Source organism: Dermochelys coriacea, chromosome 3 (genome assembly GCF_009764565.3).
Source record: "Dermochelys coriacea isolate rDerCor1 chromosome 3, rDerCor1.pri.v4, whole genome shotgun sequence".
Taxonomy (NCBI): Eukaryota; Metazoa; Chordata; order Testudines; family Dermochelyidae; genus Dermochelys; species Dermochelys coriacea.
The window spans coordinates 104945251-104961572 of NC_050070.1; the positions used below are offsets into that span (position 1 = coordinate 104945251).

The 16322-nt window shown below is 43.3% G+C and overlaps 1 protein-coding gene across 2 annotated transcripts in view; it reads left to right on the top strand.

Moving 5' to 3' along the window:
- PDE7B (phosphodiesterase 7B) overlaps positions 1-16322 on the top strand; it is a 301162-nt gene that overhangs the window by 82972 nt on the left and 201868 nt on the right. The gene's annotated exons all lie outside the window — the stretch shown is intronic.

The following is a 16322-nucleotide window of genomic DNA, read 5'->3' on the forward strand; positions in this document are numbered from 1 at the left end:
GTTTGTTTTCATGGCAAAAATATCATGGATACCATGACTTGTCCGTTTGTCTATGACTTCTCTGTCCGTGACTTCTGTATGAGAAGGCTGTAAGTGGCTTGCCCCACCAGCCTGGTGCGGTGGCATGGCCTGGGGACATGAGGTCACCCCACAGGAGTGTTTCCTGGTGTGACATTGTACTTCATATGTTTTATGGAAATATGCTTATGAGTGTAAATATGATGTAAGTGGAATATGCTTTATGGAAAAGGTCTCTTGTAAGGTATCCTAACAAAAGTTACAACCTACTGAATATATTCCTCCTGTTTTTATGTATGTATCATTCTTGTATCTGCTGATGAAGTGAGCTGTAGCTCACGAAAGCTTATGCTCTAATAAATTTGTTAGTCTCTAAGGTGCCACAAGTACTCCTTTTCTTTTTTAGAAAAAAAGTATAACTCTGGGGTCCTATTGTAATTATGCAAAGCGTGGGCCATTGATGGTGGTTCCAAATCTTGATGGCTCCCATTGACTAAGACAATTAGTTGTAAATGGCTTTGTTTACTTGCAAGCCTTCCTGTGTTCGTGTAAGCTAGCCCAGGACGAATGGAGTCTGGAGGTCTCACTGGACATGTGACCATGTCACATGATGCTGAAATCCATCTTAAATCGGGTATCAGAGTAGCAGCCGTGTTAGTCTGTATTCGCAAAAAGAAAAGGAGTACTTGTGGCACCTTAGAGACTAACAAATTTATTAGAGCATAAGCTTTCGTGAGCTACAGCTCACTTCAAATGCATCCGATGAAGTGAGCTGTAGCTCACGAAAGCTTATGCTCTAATAAATTTGTTAGTCTCTAAGGTGCCACAAGTACTCCTTTTCTTTTTTTAAATCGGGTACTTTCCCATTTAGAAGGAGGAGTGGGGACCCAGAGAGACAAAAGATTCCCGCCTTGGGCCAAAGCTATAAAAGGGGGTGGAACAGAACAAAGGGGGTGGCCAGTCATGAGAAATCTCCTAGTTACCACCTGAACTGGAACTAACAGGGATTGTACTGGGGAAAGGATTGGGCCCAGACTAGGAAGGAGTCTAGTCTGTGAAAGAAGCTTATTGGAGCATCTCTGAGGGTGAGATTTTACCTGTGAACAGTTTCTTAATGTACTGTATTAGACTTAAACTTGCATGTTTTTGCTTTATTTTGCTTGGTGACTTACTTTGTTCTGTCTGTTATTACTTGAAACCACTTAAATCCTATTTTTTATACTTAATAAAATCACTTTTGTTTATTAGTAGACCAGAATAAGTGATTAATACCTGGGGGAGCAAACAGCCGTGCATATCTCTCTATTAGTGTTATAGAGGGCGGACAGTCTATGAGTTTACACTGTATAAACTTTATACAGAGTAAAACAGATTTATTTGGGGGTTTGGATCTCACTGGGAGCTGGGTGTTTGGGTGCTGGAGAGAGGTGACCTGCTGAGCGATTTTTGGTTAAAGTCTGCAGCTTTGGGGCATGGACCAGACCTTGTTCCCTTCTCCGGGCATTGCAATCTGAAGCTGAAAGGTGTCAAATTCAAAACTGATAAGAGGAAATACTTTTTACATACAATGCATAATTAGACTGCGGGATTCACTGCCACTGGATATCATTGAGGCTAAGAATTTAGCAAAATTCAGAAAGGGTTTGTTGACGTTTATATGGATAAGAACAGAAAGAGTTTAAATAATCACTGATTATTGTATTGGAAGGGATATAAAACCTTGTGCTTCAGGCCTTAAACCAATCTCTTATTTGTTAGGGATTAGGATTAGACTTTCACAAGGGGAAGATTACCCCATATCTTCAGGGTTTCTTGCATCATTCTCAGAAGCATCTGGCCACTGGCAGAAACAGAATTCAGGACTAGCTGGACCAAAGGGTTGACAGGTACGGCAATTCCTATGTTCCTATATTTTCTCAGCACTGATGTTGACTCACGTCTTGCTTGCTTTTTTGCTCATCACTTAAACCTAAAAATATCATGCAGCCTCCTATTTTTCAGGCAGTTTTAGGAACATAACTGAAGAGAGCCTGTGCCAGAGGACCACTAACTCTGACCCTTACTGAAATTGCTATAACCTTTATTTTCATATATTTATAAAAAATGCCAGCTGTTTTTAAAGCAAATGAAAAGTTCCAACCTCCTTTTATGCAGGTAGCTGTTTTACCACACTGACAGAGCCTTACAGATGGCTTAACTGCTAGTGCCTATATAAGTGTTTATATATAAATAAAGTAGAGCATTTCTATAATGGAGAGGATTAGGGTTTTACATTTTTAAAAGGGGGAAATCTTTGGTTTTCCCCTTTTTTTATTGCCTGCAAAATGCCAGGAAAGTTTAAATTAGAAACAACCACTGTAAAAGAGAAAAAAAAATAAAAGAAGCATTTATTGCTTCAGAGACAGTCCCATTCCCCCCATAGTTTTCCATAGGAGCACAGAAGCTTTCTGTCTATTTTGGCATCAAAATGCATTAAATTCTGCATTTTTATCCATAAATCTGTCAGAATGAGAAAGCATATGCTGTATGGTGAAATGGGGAGATGAATAAAAAAGTTAAGCTTTTTAACAAAATAATGTTGTTCAGCGTTATCCATTTCCCTCTGCTCTTGCGAGCAGCAGAATGTATTACCTCAGTAAAGTGTCAAGAAAAATTGAATGAATTCTTGGAAAATATTGAGTAAGCTTAGCTTACTGAGGACACACCTCCTAAATATATATATATATATTGCTTATCTCAATATGTATGGAACATAACAGTAGTGTCTGAGAGGCTTAGAAAAAAAATAAGCAAAAATTCTCAGACAATACAATTTCCACTGGGTTTTGGCCTGATCTTCAACTTGTGTAAACTGAGGTAATTCCACTGACTTTAATGGAACTATGCCCAGGATATTGTCCAGTACTTTATATATATTCTTGTGAATACATGGAGTCCCTATGCGGTTGCTTGACTGAGGTGCTGTCCAAAACTCATCCCTTTCCTGTGATTTGCATATAGTCTTTTGTGAAATCCTGGCTACAGTGTAGTTAATGGCAATACTCTCAGCCTATGTCTACAGTACAGTCTAAGTCAGCATAATTTATGTCGCTCAGGGGTATGAATAAACCACCCCTCTGAGCGACATAAGTTACATGGACATAAGTGCTCATGTGCACAACACTATGTCGGTGGGAGAGCTTCTCCAACTGACATGGCTTCTGCTGATTGTGGAGGTGGTTTTACAATGCTGATGGGAGAGCTCTCCTCCATTGGCATAGAGCATCTTCACCAGATGAGCTGCAGCAGTGCAGCTGCACTGCTCCAACTCTGTACTTGTAGGCATGCCCTCACTGAGTTAAATGAGGTCAAGATTCACCCTCTGTCTCCAGAAACAGAACTTAAATAACAATGTCCCAAGGGGGACATCACTCTTTATGAAATTGTGTCAGAATGTTTTTGGACGGAAAAGAGCAGCTTCCCCCAAAATCAAAATTTTCAACTTTGCTTAAATTTTTTTCAATTTACCAATTTATCAAAACAAAATACTTCATTTCAGGTCAAGTTCACCCAAATAACATTTTAGGTTGTTGAACTGAATCAAAATATTTAATTTTGGGTCAGTTCAACATTAATTTGTGTCCACTTATGCTGCCGTGGTGCCTCATGAGATTTGTAGTGGGGTGCCACATGCCCCCATTCATAGAATCATAGAATATCAGGGTTGGAAGGGACCTCAGGAGGCCATCTAGTCCAACGCCCTGCTCAGAGCAGGACCAATCCCCAACTAAATCATCCCAGCCAGGGCTTTGTCAAGCCTGACCTTAAAAACCTCTAAGGAAGGAGATTCCACCACCTCCATAGGTAACCCATTCCAGTGTTTCACCACCCTCCTAGTGAAAAAGTTTTTCCCAATATCCAACCTAAACCTCCTCCACAGCAACTTGAGACCATTACTTCTTGTTCTGTCATCTGCTACCACTGAGAACAGTCTAGCTCCGTCCTCTTTGGAACCCCCTTTCAGGTAGCTGAAAGCAGCTATCAAATCCCCCCTCATCCTTCTCTTCCGCAGACTAAACAATCCCAGTTCCCTCAACCTCTCCTCATAAATCATGTGCTCCAGCCTGCTAGTAATTTTTGTTGCCCTTCGCTGGACTCTTTCCAATTTTTCCACATCCTTCTTGTAGTGTGGGGCGCAAAAATGGACACTGTACTCCAGATGAGGCCTCACCAATGTCGAATAGAGGGGAACGATCACGTCCCTCCATCTGCTGGCAATGCCCCTACTTATACAGCCCAAAATGCTGTTAGCCTTCTTGGCAACAAGGGCACACTGTTGACTCATATCCAACTTCTCATCCACTGTAACCCGTAGGTCCTTTTCTGCAGAACTGCTGCCTAGCCATTCGGTCGCTAGTCTGTAGCGGTGCAGATTCCCCTCTAGATTAACTGCCATGGTGCAACATAAGTCACATGACCACAGTGCATCATCATAGGAGTTGTAGTCTGGCTGGGCAGCCCATCCATGGATGGAAATTCCAATTTTTGATCAGCTCTACTTGAGTAAGTCGGTACTTTTAAACAGTTCAACGTAGACCGTTGCCCAAATTTTCTCCCAGACTGGCTTATTTTCAAGGCTTCTCCTGCAGGACATCCTGTCTATTCTCCTACTTCTCTGCTTGAATTAGGTCAACTCGCCCAGTCTGTTAGAGTGAGTCAGCAGAATAACTCCACACCTCCATACAAAATCCTATTGCAGGACACCCTGTAACAGTTATATACAATAATAGTCTTTCCCAACCCCAAAGCAAACTCCATCTAATTATGATATTACTTATGTTGGGAAAGTTTTGAGGAGAGAGATTTGTATTTAATCCTCTTTCATTATGTTTTTAATTGCTGCTTATGCTTCAGTAATGCACCTAAAAAATCCTGATATGCAGAGCAAGTCTGAATAAATATATATGATCTATTTCATGCATAACAGACAAGGTGAACTACAAGTCAACACGAAAGGATTTCAGAGAGAAAGTTTCTCATTCCATAGAAGATACACAACATGCTACTTTTTCACTAGCAGTAGAAAAAAAGAAGCAAATCCATTAGGATAGTAAACAACTTTTGGTAACCCCATGGCAAAATAGATGAGAAAAGAATTAATTACTTTGGCAGTTTTCCTAACAGATATGAGACATGTAGTACTACTGTCCCTTATTGGTTAGAAAAGAGTTTGATTTTTAATGAGTATCAAATGATCTGGGGAAGTTCAAGCTAGAAAGGCTAACCAAGGTAAAATGCTAGTGAATTTAGCAACATTATTGTCTCAGCAACTTAAAATTTTGTAAATAAAAGATTTAGTTGACTTTTTCAAACAAAATTGGCCTCCGGATTTGTGTACACAGGGAAATTGCCCAGAATAACTAATGCGCAATAGACTATTCCAGAATAGTGTTCTATGTGGACAGTAGACACTCTCTTTTCAAATAAAAGTATCTTTATTTGGGAATAACTAGTGCACTTTCAAAGTGGAGTAATTATTTTAGAATATAAACGCATTTGTTCCAGAACAGAATGTCCACACAAGGAGTTATTCCAGAATAGCTATTCCACTCACTTTCCCCATGTAGCCAAGCCCTAAATCAGCCCTGTTGTGATTCCATTGAATATGGTAAAGCAGGTACAGCTCTACATTTGGCCTAATTTGGCCAGACATGTCTTTCTGTGGGTCACAAGTGGAAAATGTAACTGAGATATGGGAGAGGACAGGAGCTTGAATATTTTAGGGGGATGTGGATATGTTCCTGTGACGGGGGGACTAGGCCTTGAGCCCCCCCTGCTGGAGGCCTTGTGGCCCTGCCACACCCTGCCCCAAAAAAGGGCATCAGAGTGATCTTCCAAGGCCTGGTCTACAGTACCCAGTTATTTCAGAATTAGCTGACTTAATTCAAAATAAAACTGATTCCGTCCACATGACCAAACCAGTTTTTCGATTTAAAGGGCTCTTTAATCCGATTTCTGTACTCCACCTCGGCAAGTGGAGTAGCGCTAAAATCGAGATCGCAGTTCCGGGTTACACGTACTGTGGACGCAATTCGACGTTATTGGCCTCCGGGAGCTATCCCAGAATGCTCCCTTGTGACCACTCTGGACAACACTCTCAACTCCGATTCACTAGCCAGGTAGGCAGTAAAAGTCCCTTTTGAATTTAATTTCCTGTTTGGTCACCATCAGCACAGTCCACCATCACAGGTGACCATGCAGTCCCGGATTCGCAGATGAACTCCAGCATGGTCCGAACGGAGGTACTGGATCTCATCGCATGTTGGAGAGATGAATCTGTTATGGAAGAACTAGGTTCCAAAAAAAGAATTGCAAATATGTACGCTAAAGTCTCCAGGGCCATGATGGAAAGAGGCTACTCCAGGGACACAGATCAGTGTCATACAAAAATCAAGGCGCTCAGGCAAACATACCAGGGAGGTGAACAGGCGCTCTGGGTCACAGCCCCATACATGCCTCTTCTACCATGAGCTGCATGCAATTATGGGGAGTGACTGCCACCACTACCCCACCACTGCTCGTGGACACCTTCAAGCAGGGAGTTGCATGGAGCAAGGAGGATGAGTTATTGGCGGACAAAGAGGAAGAGAGGAGAAGGAGGGCAGTGCACAGGCGGCAAGTGGGGAATCTGTTTTCCCCCCTAGCCAGGAACTATTCTTAACGCTGGACCCAATAATCTCCCCCCACTCCCAGTGCGGGCTCCCGGACCATGACCCTGGAGAAGGCACTTCTGGTGAGTGAGAGCCTGATCGGAGCCACGCGGTGGGGGGAACCCAGCTGTGCTGGGCTGTTCACGTTTAGTTTAAAGGGCTCATCCCTGCTCAGAGCCTCATCGGAGCCACACAGTGGGGGTGGGGTGGGGGAGGGGGGTTGTGTGAAGCGATCATCCCAGAGAGCCCGCAGGCCCTCCTTTTCTATGGCAAACCCACCAGGCATTGCTTGCTATGGGAAAGGGAGCCTGGCAGTTTGAAAGCATTGAAATGAATGCGGAAGAGGCAGAACCCTGCATGCCCCTAGGGCTTACCATGGCTGCCGGCAAGCTGAATTCTGTTGCCCAGCCGCGTGTGATGGCTTACTCACTCCAAAGTGGCAGGCACTTCAGAATAAGAGGCAAAATGTGACCTTGTACAGAAAGAACATGTACTGTGTACTATGAATTGCCTGTTTCACTGAGAAAGTGTCCCCTTTGTTCTCTAAAATGTATCTTTTAAAATACTACCCTCCCTTTTTCTCCTCCCGCAGGTGCAAATGTTTCAACGCTGCCCCAGTCTACTCTGTCCCAGAGTCTGGTCCAAATAAGAAGGCGGAAAAAACGAACTCGGGATGACATGTTTGCTGAGCTTCTGCAGTCGTCCCGCACTGATAGGGACCAGCTGAATGCGTGGAGGCAAACAATTGCGGAGTCCCGCAAAGCGTTAAATGAACATGAAGAGAGGAGGGACGCACGCGATGAGAGCAGGCAGGATGCTATGGTCAAGCTCATGGGGGAGCAAACTGACATGCTCCGCTGTATGGTGGATCTAATGTGGGAAAGGCAGCAAAACCACAGACTGCCATGCAGCCCCTGTATAACCGCCCTCCCTCCTCCCCAAGTTCCATAGCCTCCTCACCCAGATGCCCAAGAACACGGTGGGGGAGGCTACAGGGACCCACACACTTAACCCCAGAGGATTGCACAAGCAGCAGAAAGCTGGTATATCTGAAATTTTGATTTGGTTTCTGGACTTGTCCTTCCCTCCTCCTCCACCCCCCTCCCCCAGAACCCTCCCTCCCCGGGTCTACCTTCTGATTTCTCTCAATGTTTTGTGCAACAAATAATAAAGAACGGTTTTTAAACAATTGTGACTTTATTTCCTTTCATATATATAGAGGGCAGGTAACTTCAAGAGAAACAAACACAAATGTCACACCGTACCCTGGCCAGTCATGAAACTGGCTTTCAAAGCTTCTCTGATGCACAGCACACCCTGCTGTGCTCTTCTAATAGCCCTGTTGTCTGACTATGCGAAATTGGCCACCAGGCGAGTTGCCTCAACCTCCCACCCCGCCACGTCTCCCCCTTAGTCTCACAGATATTGTGGAGCACACAGCAAGCAGCAATTACAATTGGAATATTGGTTGTGCTGAGATCTAACTGAGTCACTAAAATATGCCAGCGCGCTTTCAAACATCCAAAAGCACATTTTACCACCATTCTGCACTTGCTCAGCCTATAGTTGAACTGCTCCTTACTACTGTCCAGGGTGCCTGTGTACGGCTTCATGAACCATGGCATTAAGGGGTAGGCTTGGTCCCCAAGGAAAACTATAGGCATTTCAACATCCCCAACAGTAATTTTCTGCTCTGGGAAGTAAGTCCCTTCCTGCAGCTGTTCAAACAGACCAGAGTTCCTGAAGATGTGAACGTCATGCACCTTTCCCAGCCATCCCATGTTAATGTTGGTGAAACATCCCTTGTGATCCACCAGTGCTTGGAGCAACATGGAAAAGTACCCTTTGCAGTTTATGTACTGGCTGCCCCGGTGTTCCAGGGCCAAGATAGGGAAATGCGTTCCATCTATCGCCCCACCGCAGTTAGGGAAGCCCAGCGCATTAAAGCCATTCACAATGGTCTGCACACTTCCCAAAGTCACTACCCTTGATAGCAGCTGGTCAATGATTGTGTTGGCTACTTGTAGCACAGCAGCCCCCACAGTAGATTTGCTCACTCCAAACTGATTCCCGACTGACCGGTAGCAGTCGGGCGTTGCAAGCTTCCACAGGGCTATGGCCACTCGCTTCTCAACTGTGAGGGCTGCTCTCATTTTGGTGTCTTTGCATTTCAGGGCTGGGGACAGCAAGTCACAAAGTTCCATGAAAGTGGCCCTACACCTGTGAAAGTTTCGCAGCCACTGGGAATCATCCCAGACCTGCAACACTATAAGGTCCCACCCGTCTGTGCTTGTTTCCCGAGCCCAGAATCGGCGTTCCACGGCATGAACCTGGCCCAACGCCACCATGATCTCCCAATCGCTACATGCCGTGCTTCTAGGAACGTTTGTGTCCATGTCCTCATTACTATCGTAATCGCGCTGTCGTCACTTCCTTGCCCAGTTTTGCAGGTACTGCACATACTTCTGGATAATGCGTGAAGTATTTACAATGGTCAAAACTGCAGCGGAGATCTGAGCGGGCTCCATGCTTGCCGCGCTATGGCGGCTGCATGGGTAATCCTGGAAAAAGGGTGCGAAATGTAGGAGAGCAGAGTGGCAGCTGTTCAGTTCACGATAGCCAAAAAAAGGTGGGAAAGGGTTGTCTTCTGTAGTTTTCATGGAGGCAGGAGCCCAGGACAGACAACATGTAGAAGCTCAGGAGCGCGGCAAGAGTGAGAGATCATAGTTGGCGGTGGAAGCTGTGTTGCTCGGTTCACGATGGCCGAGCAGAGTTGGCAGCAGAAGCGGTCGATGAGGAAGAGAAAGAGTAGATACATATAGAGATTACATAGAAAGACGAGAGGAAATGCGAGGTGGATTCATAGTACCAGGAGAGAAGCGGTGCACCATACTGCACCGTCTGCTGAAAGCAGTATGGTGTCTGCATGCCAAAAAGGTGTGAAATGATTGTCTGCTGTAGCTTTCACAGTGGGAGGAGCGACTGAAGACACACACCCAGAAACACTCAAGAGAATGTTTTTGCCTCATCATGCATTGGGAGCTTAACCCAGAATTCCAATGGGTGGCGGGGACTGCGGGAACTGTGGGATAGCTACCCACAGTGCACCGCTCTGACATTTGATGTGGACGCATTCCGCCGTATTCACACGCTTTAGTGGGGACACACAAGACTGAATGTATAAAATTGCTTCCGAAAATTCAAATAGAATAATTTCAAAATAATTTCATACTGTAGATGTACCCTCAAGCTACCCAGAGCGGCTGTATGGGAAGCGGCCAATTAGGCCACAGTGAGATCAGTTCCTTGCTAGAGCTGGAGGAGAGTGGATAGTGCTCTGGGATGGCTGCTGGGATTCCACCAGTACAAGGCCCTGAGGTAAGGGTAAAGAATGTGCTGGAACCATGGGAAAGTGGCCCAGGAAATCGTAGCAGCAAGGTAATATATTTAAACAGATGTGGTGGTTGGCTGCTATCTATAGGGTCCCTGGGATGGGATCTGAAGTAGAGGGCGAGCCCAAGTCCCTCCTCCTCACCAGCCACTGGGAAAGTGGCCTGGACTTTGCACCCCAGAAGGGGAACTGAACTTTTTTAGTGGCCCAGCTGAAGAACTGGGGCCAGAAAGACCCAGAGACATGAAATCTCCAGGGAGGGAGCCCTGGGGTTTGTGGCTCCACATCAGGCCTGGGACTGCTTAAAGAGCAGGGCTAATTTGAGGGACCATTTGGACTGGGGTACTGTGATAGGCCATGCTGAACTGATTGAAGAGTGAGCCCCAGGATAGTGCTGCAGATTGAAGGATCTTACAGAGGGTGCTGAAATAGACCTCCTGTTGGATTATACCCCAGAAGGGGTTTGCTTTGCTTTATCACACAGACAGACTGTGTGTGACTTGGCTGGAGGGCTGAGTCACCAAAGACCCATCACGAACTGAGAGAGAGAGCAGGCACAAGCACTGAGACAGGGGACTCTCGCAAAAGGTGAGTGCACCCCATTACAGTTCCATTTAGCTCTACTGCACTTTGTTAAATTGCTGCATAGAGTGATGCTGGAACTAGGGATGCTGGGGGTCCGGAAGCACCCCCTGGCTTGAAGTGGTTTCCATCATATAGCTGGTTTACAGTTTTGTTCAGTGGCTTTCAGTACCCCTACTATAAAAATTGTTACAATGCCACTGCCTGCATATGAATAAACATTCTGATCTTGCAGCGAAAAGAAGGAATTGGAAGATTATTTTTTCCCATAAAGAAAAGAAAAAAAATTTCTGAGTCTGCTGTGGATGAACTGGTGTGGGAGCTTTCTTATAATTTACTTTGAAATACTGGTGCTGTCTTTTGAAATCTTTTGGGAGAACAGGGCTGGATGCTAGGGAGGGTTAATATAGGGCATCAGGTTGCTCTTTTTAGATGCACTGATATATGAAGTGGTTGTGTATGGGAGTGGGGCTTTTGTTCGCTTGTTTGTTTTTTTATTTATTTTGGTGTGGGGGAAGTGAAGGAGAGTGTAAAAATGGCAGGTCCCAAATGTTTAGTCTAATTAGGATGCTGTTGTTCTGTATCATCTTCAGCCTTGTTTACTTTTTACCTGATGTTTTGGATTCTTGCTGTAACTGTCACTGACTATGAAACAATAAAATGTACTTTAAAGGGAAGGTACTAATCACTTCACTTTACACAAGAGAAAATGGTACAGGTACTGAAAAGGTTAAAGGAAATTAAACTGGAAAGAAAGCAGAAGGAGAAGAGATATTTTGAGAGATTAGCCAAAACTGCTCAGTAATGTGGACTTTTGCTTTACTATATGAGATGTGCTCTGCTCCCAGGAGCACTGAAACTATAGAGTATAAAATATTTAGAATAACAAAATATGGTGAATGGGGTTACATTGTGCACTATTGTTTCTATAGTATTTGACACCGGCTTATGGTTTAATTCTTAATTTTGCCCATAGTTACGACTATCGCCACAGACTTGGAGTTGAGTGACTTGAAATTACACCTATTTATTTATAAGGGCCCAATCCAATCACCATTGACATTGATGGGAGTCTTTCCATTGATTTGAATCGAACTCATAAGATGCACCAGTGTATTCGCAGCACTATAAACTTTTACCAGTTTAAATTTAAAATTACATGGTTATCCATACAAAGGACCAGAGAGCATATTGCAATTGTTTCTGAACAAGACCAGGCATTCCTGATTCTGATACGCTTTTCCTCTATGGCCTTATATAAATTGCATAAATCTTACGATTTGGTTTTCTGATATGAAAAATAGGGGTAACAATCATCACATTTTTAACAGAGTTATGAGGATTAATTATTTTTTGTAACTTATTATTGACCTCCTGAGGTCCCTTCCAACCCTGATATTCTATGATTGATAAATTGTTATAAACTTTGTAAGGCATATTATAGATAATATATAACTATTAGGGTAAGGGAGAACATAAAACTATCCTTATTTATATAAAAATATATAAGAAAATGTACTTTGCTTTAAATCACTACTTGAAAATTTAGAGAGATAAGGTGGGTGAGGTAATATCTTTTATTGGGCCAACTTCTGCTGGTGAGAAAGATCCAAGCTTTTGAGCTACACAGAGCTCTTCTTCACCTCTGTGAAAGCTATTCAGCACAGATCTACATTTAAAACACTGCAGCTGAACTTCTGTAGTGCTTCAGTGCAGACCCTACTCTGCCGATGGGTTCTCGTCGACATAGTTAATCCACCTCCACGAGAGGCAGTAGCTTTGTCAACGGGAGAAGCCCTCCTGCTTGTAAACCAGGAGGTTAGGTCGGTATAACTGCGTTGCTCAGGGTGTGGACTTTTCACACCCCTGTGCAACGTAGTTATGCTGATGTAAATTTATAGTGTAGGCATAAGTAGTTAGCACATATCCTAATGGACCATTCAGTGTAAAATGGCCCATTAACAGCCCTATAGTCATAGGACAAAAATTTGTCTTTTTTCACATAAACTTCTATAAATTATGCTCTCATGAATATGAAAACCAATTTCCTCCTAAATAAGAGAGTGAGTGAAATATGAGAGTATGAATAGAATCCTTAAAAATATAAACCATATTACATGCAACATGGGCCATGAAAACTATGTATCTATGTAGATTATTCATTAATAATAAAACTCACATACATAGTGCTATAATTTAATTGTGCTTTACAAACGCATTCTTTACTTAGAGATAGAAAAGTATTCTTGGATTTTCAGAATATAAACAAATGAATGTATGGTAACAAACTATTTATTAGAGATGTTCCTATGTTTAGAGCTTATGTTCAACACAACTAAAGAAGTCCAGTATTTTTTACTAACAGGTACAGAGCCTGTGGTCTCTTTAGAAACTGTTTCTACCTCTTGTTTAAAATTATCCATTTTATATTCTATTCCTCAATGTATTCTTTTTAAAGGGGCTTTGACACGGTCTGAAAAATTCTTTTATAGCTAGAAGAAAAGGAGTACTTGTGGCACCTTAGAGACTAACAAATTTATTTGAACATAAGCTTTTGTGAGCTACAGCTCACTTCATCGGATGCATTCAATGGAAAATACAGTGGGGAGATTTATATACATAGAGAACATGAAACAATGAGTATTACCATACACACTGTAACCAGAGTGATCACTTAAGGTGAGCTATTACCAGCAGGAGGGGGGGGGAAGGGAACCTTTAGAAGTGACAATCAAGGTGGGCCATTTCCAGCAGTTGACAAGAACGTCTGAGGAACGGTGGGGGGGGGAAGGGAAGATAAACATAGGGAAATAATTTTACTTTGTGTAATGACCCATCCACTCTCAGACTCTATTCAAGCCTAAGTTAATTGTATCCAGTTTGCAAATTAATTCCAATTCAGCAGTCTCTCATTGGAGTCTGTTTTTGAAGTTTTTTTGTTGAAGTATTGCCACTTTTAGGTCTGTAATCGAGTGACCAGAGAGATTGAAGTGTTCTCCAACTGATTTTTGAATGTTATAATTCTTGACATCTGATTTGTGTCCATTTATTCTTTTACGTAGAGACTGTCCAGTTTGACCAATGTACATGGCAGAGGGGCATTGCTGGCACATGATGGCATATATCACATTGGTAGATGTACAGGTGAACAAGCCTCTAATAGTGTGGCTGATGTGATTAGGCCCTATGATGGTGTCCCCTGAATAGATATGTGGACAGAGTTGGCAACGGGGTTTGTTGCAAGGATAGGTTCCTGGGTTAGTGGTTCAATTGTGTGGTGTGTGGTTGCTGGTGAGTATTTGCTTCAGGTTGGGGGGCTGTCTGTAAGCAAGGACTGGCCTGTCTCCCAAGATCTGTGAGAATGATAGGTAATAGATCCTTGATGATGCATTGGAGAGGTTTTAGTTGGGGACTGAAGGTGATGGCTAGTGGTATTCTGTTATTTTCTTTGTTGGGCCTGTCTTGTAGTAGCTGACTTCTGGGTACTCTTCTGGCTCTGTCAAGCTGTTTCTTCACTTCAGCAGGTGGGTATTGTAGTTGTAAGAATGCTCGATAGAGATCTTGTAGGTGTTTGTCTCTGTCTTGGGGGTTGGAGCAAATGCGGTTGTATCATAGAACTTGGCTGTAGACAATGGATCATGTGGTGTGGTCTGGATGAAAGCTGAAGGCATGTAGGTAGGAATAGCGTTCAGTAGGTTTCCGGTATAGGGTGGTGTTTATGTGATCATCGCTTATTAGGACCATAGTGTCCAGGAAGTGGATCTCTTGTGTGGACTGGTCCAGGCTGAGGTTGATGGTGGGCTGGAAATTGTTGAAATCATGGTGGAATTCCTCAAGGGCTTCTTTTCCATGGGTCCAGATGATGAAGATGTCATCAATGTAGCGCAACATTTTTATGGCTGACTTAGAACAATGCTTCCTCAGCTCTCGTCCCTAATGCCCCTACTCTGCTTGCGCCACATTGATGATATCTTCATCATCTGGACCCATGGAAAAGAATGGGTGTTAACATACACACTGTAAGGAGAGTGATCACTTAAGATGAGCTATTACCAGCAGGAGAGTGGGGGTGAGGGAGGCGGAAGAAAACCTTTTGTAGTAAAACCTCTCCAATGCATCATCAAGGATCTACAACCTATCCTGAAGGACGACCCATCACTCTCATAGATCTTGGGAGACAGGCCAGTCCTTGCTTACAGACATCCCCCCAACCTGAAGCAAATACTCACCAGCAACCACACACCACACAATTGAACCACTAACCCAGGAACCTATCCTTGCAACAAACCCCTTTGCCAACTCTGTCCACATATCTATTCAGGGGACACCATCATAGGGCCTAATCACATCAGCCACACTATCAGAGGCTTGTTCACCTGCACATCTACCAATGTGATATATGCCATCATGTGCCAGCAATGCCCCTCTGCCATGTACATTGGTCAAACTGGACAGTCTCTACGTAAAAGAATAAATGGACACAAATCAGACGTCAAGAATTATAACATTCAAAAACCAGTTGGAGAACACTTCAATCTCTCTGGTCACTCGATTACAGACCTAAAAGTGGCAATACTTCAACAAAAAAACTTCAAAAAACAGACTCCAATGAGAGACTGCTGAATTGGAATTAACTTGCAAACTGGATACAATTAACTTAGGCTTGAATAGAGACTGAGAGTGGATGGGTCATTACACAAAGCAAAACTATTTCCCCATGTTATTTCTCCCCACCACCCACTGTCCCTTAGACGTTCTTGTCAACTGCTGGAAATGGCCCACCTTGATTATCACCTCAAAAATTCCCTTCCCCTCCTGCTGATAATAGCTCACCTTAAGTGATCACTCTGGTTACAGTGTGTATGGTAACACCCATTGTTTCATGTTCTCTATGTATATAAATCTCCCCACTGTATTTTCCACTGAATGCATCCGATGAAGTGAACTGTAGCTCACGAAAGCTTATGCTCAAATAAATTTGTTAGTCTCTAAGGTGCCACAAGTACTCCTTTTCTTTTTTGCGAATACAGACTAACACGGCTGCTAGTCTGAAACCTGTTTTTATAGCTAGAGTTCCCCTGTCCCGTAATCAATTTTAAGTACACTATACAATGGGTTAAAATTGGAGATGCAGAAAAGTATCAATATTTATCCAAGGCAGTTGAAGTTTCCTCACCTGACTCATGCCTTACCAAGAAATGAGGTGCTAAGTCACTTGCTCAGTTACCTCTTTGTGCACAGCAGGGAAGGCATTGCTTTTTTACAGGTTTTTTTTTTTGCACCATCCCATACCCATATCCTTCTGGCTTTGTGACAATATTGGTGGGTGGGAGTGGACCTGGAAAGTCTTATGCTTCGTGCCTTTTAGGATGAGACTCCAGTTAGGAGCTCCATGAGTGCCAGTTCACCAAGTTTCCAATTCCTTGAACTAACTAAGTTCCCATACCTTAAATTAAAATACCTTGAACTAACTAAGAAATCACAAATTCATTTTCTACCCAGTTCCACTCTTTGTCTTCCCTGCAAATATGCAGTTAATACTGTGCTCACAGCAAGAGAATGAGGTGTATGAATTACCCATCCTTACTCAATATAAGCAAATTGTTGTTTTCTCATCATAAAATTTGGGCTACCAGAAAGCC